Below are 8,968 nucleotides of genomic sequence, written 5' to 3' on the forward strand. Positions count from 1 at the left end.
CTTGGTGGAGAAGATTATAAAACAAAGAAATGGACTGTCCTACGTCATGTGTTGGGGCTTTCCACCTCGCTGTAATTCGTGGGTGGCAGATGCAGACATCGAGGAATCCACTAAACTTAAGTACTTTGACTGTGTATTTTTTTTTTGTACTTGTAGTAGTGTAGTACTTATGTAATAAAAGTTTTTTTAAAAGAACTTGTGTTTTTTATTTTTTCAAACCTGCCACTTTAGTGGTACTTTTTTAAAATATCAAAGTTGTTTTGTATCGGCTAGGAATCGAACCAAGGACCTTAGTCGATCTAATCAATCAGTATATAGATTACAAATTTATTTAATGAATTTTGAACTTTTTCCCGCATCTCTAGCATTAAAATTACGAATTTCCAATATGGTGGTCTTGATGTCTGATAGAATGATGGTAGTAGAGGATCGAAGTCTCTTTACGAATGTTGAACATTGTTTATTGAAATTATTATTTTTTACATAAAATTAAACGTTATTGCATCGATCGGGTATCGAACCGAGGACGGGAATCGATCGAATCAATATGTAAAATAATGAGTGATTTATTTAATGAATTTTGGAACTTTTCCCGAATTTCTAGCTAAATAATTACGGATTTTCAAGATGGCGGCCAAATGTCAAGATGGCGGATGTCACAGCAATAATAAATTATTACTGCACTCTAGCAGATAAGAATAAAACTGACATGGCGTCCGCGCACTCTAGCCGACGATACAATGATGATGGCTTCCAGCAGACGACAAGATGGCTGACATGACGTCATGTTACCTGAGGATATATGTGCTATGAAAAAAGTGGTGGAGGGGCAGTCTGCCAGTGCCCTCCACGAGGGAAGGATCGAACGCCATTTTTATTTTTTTTGCCCTCACCGGGTTCGACCCGAGGACTCCGAGCTCCGCGTCGTTAATGTATGTTTTTTAAATATTTTTATTAAATTTTTATTCAGTGAATTTTTTTATAAATTTTTAAAAAAAATTCATTAAAATCGGATAATATATAAAAAAGTTGAAGATGGCGACCGTAACGTAAATTGCAACAGTGACATTATTCAAGATGGCTGCCGTGACATCCTTATTTTCAAGGTTGGTGGCTTAAACCGGCTAGCTCTTAGGAGTTTTAAGCCACTTTTAGGCATTTGGGTTCTTTATAAGACAAATTAACATTTGAGGATTTTCGAAATCCTGATTTTTGAATTGAGGAATGTTTTGAGAATTTTTTTCCCTAAGAAATGTAAATTTTGGCGAATTTTTGCCTAATTGTGGCGAATTTTGAGGGTCAAAGGTCAATGTCCTACTTGTCCTGTTACGCTGTGTCCCATTACGCTCATCCAAGATGGCCACCGTGACATCAGAGATGTGGCTCGGCACTCGGCACCACGCGCCAGCGCCATGCGCTCGGAGCCCCATTCCTATACTACTTCAGTCATCTCTGGCAAGGAATTTACTAGCTTTCAAACTTACATATATTTTAATAGCAAGGGTCCTATGAAAAGGAATATACCGAATAAAATCAAGCTGCTGTCACCACAGCAAGCATAAAACGGCCCAATGCGTGGTCGCTTCGTTATTGCTCGCGCGAGGGGCGAGACGTGGAATGTTAGAAGAAAGATAAATGCGGGGGAGACAGACGGCAGCCAATGTGTTTCCTGCGTGGGGAATAAGTGGCGTAGCCTTTTTTTGATGTCTAATAAATCGATGAACGCCGGCTGCACGCACGAAAAAGTGTCCCGTGATGCACATTGTCACGTTTCGCTGTGTCCCATTACGCTCATTTTACGGTTGTGCCGCTCCTATCTCTCTTCCACTCGATTGGAACAACCATCGATTTTACATTATCGAGGCACATTAAACTTGAAACACTCCCATTCGTATCCTACTTTTTCTATCATCGTCCTATCCTTAACTGAATAACATAGATTGGAAGAAGTTAAATAGCAAACATGCATAAAAGTTATAGTTAAAATAATCTCTTTGTTAGAGTAATAAACATTTTTGAATTAATGAGTGCAAATAAAAGTAAATTTATCAATTAAATTGTAGATTTCATTTCACTCCTTTGTATCCATACAAAATAGTGATAATTCAATAAAAATGATTCAATTATATTTATAAAAGCATGCAATAATTTCATCAATTGTTTGTTATGACGACGACGACACGTTAAAATATCGTCCGTAAACCGACTTTAGAGACAACCAATTTTTTTTTATTTTAGTCTGGTTCGGCTGTTCTCGTTGAGTCAGATTTAATGGCGTTGCATGAATTTGGACTTTTTTAAACCTTTTTTTCTCTCCACTGTGTCGTTTGGAAAGTTAACAATGAGTTGGTGACGAGAAGAGAAGAAAGAATATCGTCGTTGGGGAGGGGAGAAGGTGGTGAGAGGAGTTAGTTTATGAATGATTGGCGCGTAGGAAGAAAGGTGCGTGGCATAGGGACAAGAAATGGATTGAAAGGAAACAGTTCGTTAAACCGAAAAGCAACACGTTCCATTGTTCCGAATCGTGGATGTTACTAACAGACTGAAACATAAGCTCCCTCCTCCAAAAATCAATATGAATATTTCCAGCAAAAGCTGTCGTAATGTGTGCATAATTCAAATGAAGCAGGTTTTTTTTTTTTACGTTTTGCTTAACTTTTATATCATTTCAATAATGCATTTTTTTTCTCAAAAATTAGCTTACTCAAAGGTTATTATAAATCTCATCAAAGAGCCACGAATATTTGGCGGTTTCATTTGTCTCCAGACTAAACCCAACTGCCTATTGAATCATAAAGACATTTTAGAAAGCTAATTAGCTTTAAACAAGGCCACAAAGTATTGGCGGGTTTTGCGTGATTAGGTGAACACTTCTTCCCCCTTGTTAATATCTGGCTTTGGGTCATCAAGGGTGTTTCAAGAGGACTGTAGTCCAACCATTTTTGATGTGACGTCTAATAAATCAATGAACGCCGTCTGCACGCAAGAAGAAGTGTCCCGTAACGCACATTGTTCCACTACGGATATGTGTCCCGTTACGCTTATTGTACGCATGCACCGTATCTCTTCCACTCGATTGGAACAACAATCGTTTTGACTTTTCAATCATGTTTTTGTCATTTGAATTATTAATATAATTTAACTATTGTCCACCGATTTTCAGCACAATCAGTGCGGTTATTTAAAAGTAATGTTGAATTTTCTAAAACGTTTTTAACGAACACTGGTGTTTTACAGTTAAACATAATTCAAATTACACCCGGGATCTTTTGCACAATGTTTTAAAAAATATTGTAACACATTATAAATACGTTTGGTGTATTTGGGATGCGTATTTGTTATAAAATTGTATTATAAAAACGAAATAATATTATTCCCCCTACGGTGCTGCTATCTACGGTGACGGACGCGAACCGAACGAATCGTGTTCTCTAGCAGCTGCCGCGGGAACCAGGCAGTCGTTAATACTTATTTTACTTTGTTTATCACGATGGGCGTTATTATTAATGGATTAAAAATAAAATTTCGTGCCCAGTGCCACAATTGCATATCATTTTGAGCACTGGAAGACATAAAAACATAAAATATTCTCGACGAATTTTAATCTGTGGTTTTGATTGCTTATTACAACAACAATTTCGGCATAAAGGTTAATTATTCTTGCATTTTAAAAATATGATTACTAGTATGATTTCAAGTATTAATTCTTTTATTATTAAAAAAAGTAGCATCTGTCGGCGAGTGCAGTAATAATAGGTTATGTTAGATATTTGATTACAGTTTATTTATATGAAAACTTGTTCATAATTATATTTAAACAAAATGTTAATGTGGTTTTCATTGCTTATTACAACAATTTCGGCAATAAAGGTTAACTATTCTTGCATTTTAAATATCTGATTACTAGTATAAATTCAAGTATTTATTCTTTTATTATAAAAATAATAATGATTCAATTTTATTCATAAAAGTATGCAATCATTTCATCAATGTTTTGTAATGACGTCAAGTTAAACTATCGTCCATAAACCGACTTTACAGACAACCAATTTTTTTTTATGCTGGGTGAAGCATCCTTTTTCTATCAACCCACAGGAAAAGATAATAGCTTGAGCTGTCAAAATAATCATCGCTGTGGCAGTTAAAACAATTCGAGGTGGGCGTGCATCCAGTCGGTCGCTGTGTATATCTACTCGAAAAACATATCTCAATTCATGACAAGATTCCTTATAACCTACACGTTGACGTCGTCTGGCCGACGACCACCCCAGAGCCCGACCTGCACCCGCCAGTATACGCTCCCGCTAACGGAACACACCCCTGGCCATGGCCCACCCGAGTCAGGCGAGCCGAACAGCAATTAAAGGCAAAACCGCGGAAACCTGAGTAGACAAGAGAAGAACCATACCCATTCCTCCTGAAACATTAAATTAGGATTTTAGCGCCAATAAAATCTCTTCTAGACACACCCGTTTGGAGTCTAGCGTAATGAGGTCACGCCTGGCGCGAGAGAGGCCGAGCCTCCCTCGGACGCCATGCCAGTTCGGCAGTTCAGCGCGGCTCACGGACCGGGGCGGACCTACGTCCCACGGAGAGGCAACATCCTTTGTCTACAGCGAAAGTAACGTCCGGTAAATATAGTCACTAATTAACAAAACCCCTTTTATTACTTAACCTCTCCGTGAGTACCCGGTCCCTTTTTTCGGTCTAGGACCTAATCCGGCCGCATCAATTTAAAGACACCCCGCACCACACTTGGTCAGCGGGGCTGCTCTTCAGCATACGGCACGGGCCGTCTCCCGCAACGTACAGAACTTTATTTAAGGTAACGCGCACGGCACTGACCACAAACCCGCAAGGGAACTTGGACAAACTTAATTGCAGTGCGTGTTTCACCACAGTGGGCACAACACCCGCGCCGAGACATTTGCATACGGGATTGGCCATCTCCAATCGCCCGCCCCCTTAATTCAGTGTATTTTTGTATCCCGTATTTTGTACTGCTAACTTACGTTACCCGAGTAACGAGTGCCACGTAACTTGTGCGCACCCCCTTAATTCAGTGTATTTTTGTATCCCGTATTTTGTATTGCTAACTTACGTTACCCGAGTAACGAGTGCCACGTAACCTGTGCGCGCCCCCTTAATTCAGTGTATTTTGTGTCCCGCCTTTGTGTTACGAAATACGTTACCTGCGTACCCAGTGAGACGTCTGAGACGTAACAGCGTCCGAGGCCACGTAACGCGGAACACAAACAATACGGCGCCACGGAATAACGAGTAAACTCCCCCCGGGGACCTCTGTAGAGTGTTGTATTGTGTACGACTCGTTCCTATGAATAAAAGGTACGACACCACCACCTCAACTCCACGTCTCTTATTTAAAATCATCTCACGCAACACCGCCGCCGGCCCTAGTGGGCCACGCAGGGGCACATACATCCACGACCCCAAATTCACGACTAGAAACGAGCTAGTCTGGCGCCCACCCGGACAACACAGATCAAGAACCGCCTTTTCCCACTAGGAGCCACACCGGGACTCGAGCCCGAGACCCCGGACGACGGCAACGTATTGCCTGATGTTTTCAGCCTGATCCATGCAAGTTCTTTAGCCACGTTTTGAATGAAAACAACTGGCGGGCCAGTGTTGTGCCCTGTTTTACGGATACACAAAGCTTTTATCAATTTGCTGACAGTTTTAATATATATTTTTACTCTTCTCGTTAAAATTAAGCAGATAACATGATTGTTAACAAGTACAAGCAGCATCCGAGATCGGCCGCAGCGCACGGTACGGGGAGAGGGTGAGCAAGGGTGAGCGAGCGGCCGACTGCAATGTTCACATGCTGCGGCCGGAGGGTTTTTCCTACGTTGTAATAGTAGTAATTAATATTTAAAGGTATTTTAATTATTAAGTCATAATACACAAAATCGGAAAAGAAAAAAAAACCTGCATAAGTCATCAACAATAGTTCACAAATTCAAGCCAGAAAATATACCAAATCGGACTTCAAAAACTAAGCAAACATTGTCAACCAATAGAAATCAAAATCAAGAGAAAACCAGCAGGTAGCTTTGCCTTAACTGCGTACCACACTAGACACTCGCAGAAAGCTAAACGTAAACATGTTGCCACAAAAACTTTTATCTGCACCCTGCCGGCAAAGGGACGTGGAATGGGGGTGGTCAAGCGCTGACAGTGGTCGACAGGAAGTGGTATCTATTTTTAGATATGCTCTGCCTACGACAGTACAGCATTGAGCAAGAGAAACGCAGTAATGCGCTACTCACCACAAGAAACTTATTTTCTGTTCGATTTTCTTCGGATTTTCGGCAATTTTTTCACGGTTCCTCGAAATCGGGTTTTTTTAGAGAGGTGGTCGCAATAAATGGGGTCGCAACAAAAAGGTTTTACTGTATAGTCCTTTATACTAAGAAGGAATTTCTCTGTGATGCTGGAGTGTTCAGCCAATGTTAATATTATGCAATTCTGCAAGTCAGCAGCAGTTTTGGTGGCAAAAGCTTGAAACTGATCTTATTAATTATTAGAGTAAAAAGTTGTTTCTCTTATCAAAATTTTTCTTAAAATACAGTAGTGTATCAATGGTTTTACTGTGGACTGGCAGCCTGGGATAATCAAAATCTTGGTAACACAGACTAAGAAAGCAGTCTGGGTTTTAATTTGGCACAGTGGTATTTTTGGGGGTGATGTTTTTACAGCTTTTCTTCTGTGTATATTCTTTTATGTCACTCCATGATTCGCCTAACCAATAAATTACATCATGGGCGTATATAAGGCGGGGGGTTCAGGGGGTCCAGAACCACCCCCCCCCCCCCCCCCCCTCTTTTGCATACGACATAATTAAAATTAGCAGAATATTGATAATGGATAATATATTCTGTGCCACAAAATATGAGCACACGTCAAAACAATGAACTACCTATATATGCTACGTGGACATTGCGCCTTGCACATCCCCCCTCCCTACTTCTGCGCCGCATCCGCCAACCGCGCAACGCGCTTACTGCGCATGCGCACAACATTCGAGTCGCGTGACCTTGATAGAACCACGCGCCATCGCCAGCCAACATGTTTTTTTCAAGCCATCTTTTGTTGTTTTTAAATGTCTACTCTTGAATAAAAATTTATTATAAAACGGTCATTAAACCAAGTATCACTTTATCTTTCAGCTCAAGCGTTAGCGAAGACTATTACAACACATCTCTTAAGCTATATTTTGGGCATGGATAAATTTATTGGGCAAGGGTTTGATTGTGCTGCAGTGATGAGTGGTCTCTTACGAGACGTGAGAACAGTTATCGCAGAACAATACCCAAAAGCGCAATTCGTCCACTGTGTGGCTCACGTTCTGAATTTGGTTCTAGCGCATTCAAGTGAGGTAACTATGTTAAGAAACTATATCGGAACCATAAAAAGTATAGTAAACTTTTTTTCGTCAATCTCCACTTAGACAGTCTTATGAAGAAAATTGCGAATCAAAATAACTCACTCAATGCTTATCTCTCTTTGTGAGAAGCGATGGACAGAAAAAAATTGGTTGTCTGTAAAGTCGGTTTACGGACGATAGTTTGTGACGTCATAACAAAACATTGATGAAATGATTGATCCAGAAGAAAATAAAATATCATATTCGGCCTGAGACTGAGCCGTAATAGGTTTTTGCAACCAAACTATTTAGGCATTAAATATATTATATTCTTTGAGGAAAATATGTTTGTTTTTTTTTTTTTAATTTTTCTATCTTTTGTATGATAAAATCTACCTCTGCATACTTTTATGAATAAAATTGAATAATATTTAGTGAATTATCACTATTTTGTATGGATACAAAAAAGGAGTGAAATGAAATGTACTATTTAATTAATAAATTTACTTTTATTTGCATTCATTACTTCAAATATATTTATTACTTTTGAAGTGTCGCACGCGCCGTATTTATTTTTAACAAGTACAAAAAAAAAAGTATCGCAGCGGCCGGAATTCGATCCGTCAACTTTTGAATTGGTAGCCAGCGATGCTAATCGCACGGCCACGAGGCCATATTGGAAATCATTGTTTCTGATGTTATATATATAAAAAATTTGTTTTGTGGAAGTTTTAAAACGTATTTGAATATTCAACATTACTTTTAAATAACCGTACCAATTGTGCTGAAAATCGGTGGACGATCGTTAAATTACATAAAATTAATAATTCAAATGACGAAAATATGATTGAAAAGTCAAATCGATGGTGGTTCCAATCGAGTGGAAGATGGATGCCACGCATGCGTACAATGAGCATTACAGGACACATCCATAGTGGGACAATGTGCGTTACGGGACACTTTCGTGTGTGCAGCCGGCGTTCATCGATTTATTAGACGTCACGTCAAAAAACACGTGGTTGTTGAGAGATTCGCAGAAATGCTTCCAGTAGTACGCACAGCACTTGAAACACTTCAGGATTCTGCTAATAGAAATGTCAGCACTGAAGCATACCAACTGCAAACAGCCAATTCATCGTGTCATAAGTTGTACTGAGAAAAGTATTTTCATATACAGTAAATCTAAATAAGGCAGTGAAAGGATCAATGTCGATTTGACCAATATTCGCAGTTATGTAAAAACAATAAAAAATCATTTACAAAATATTCGGAATAAAAACGAGTTCGCGATCCTTTTCGAGCAAGCAAAGAATATCAGTTTAAACGACATAAATGTTCCAAGAACGACTGGAAGGCAAACTCAGAGCAGTAATGTTCCAGGAGAAACTGCTGAGATATATTATTGTCGAAATGTATTTTACCCTTTCATTGACAATGTGATTACAAAACTTGATGCACGCTTTAAACCACATGAAAAAACAATAGAAGGGATTCAAATGCTTCTGCCTGAGAAGATCAATAAGGATCCAGGATAAGCGAAAGGCTTAAAAAAATAGCACCTTTATTTTTGGGAGAAAC

This window comes from Bacillus rossius, chromosome 1 (assembly GCF_032445375.1).
Source record: "Bacillus rossius redtenbacheri isolate Brsri chromosome 1, Brsri_v3, whole genome shotgun sequence".
NCBI classification, from domain to species: Eukaryota; Metazoa; Arthropoda; class Insecta; order Phasmatodea; family Bacillidae; genus Bacillus; species Bacillus rossius.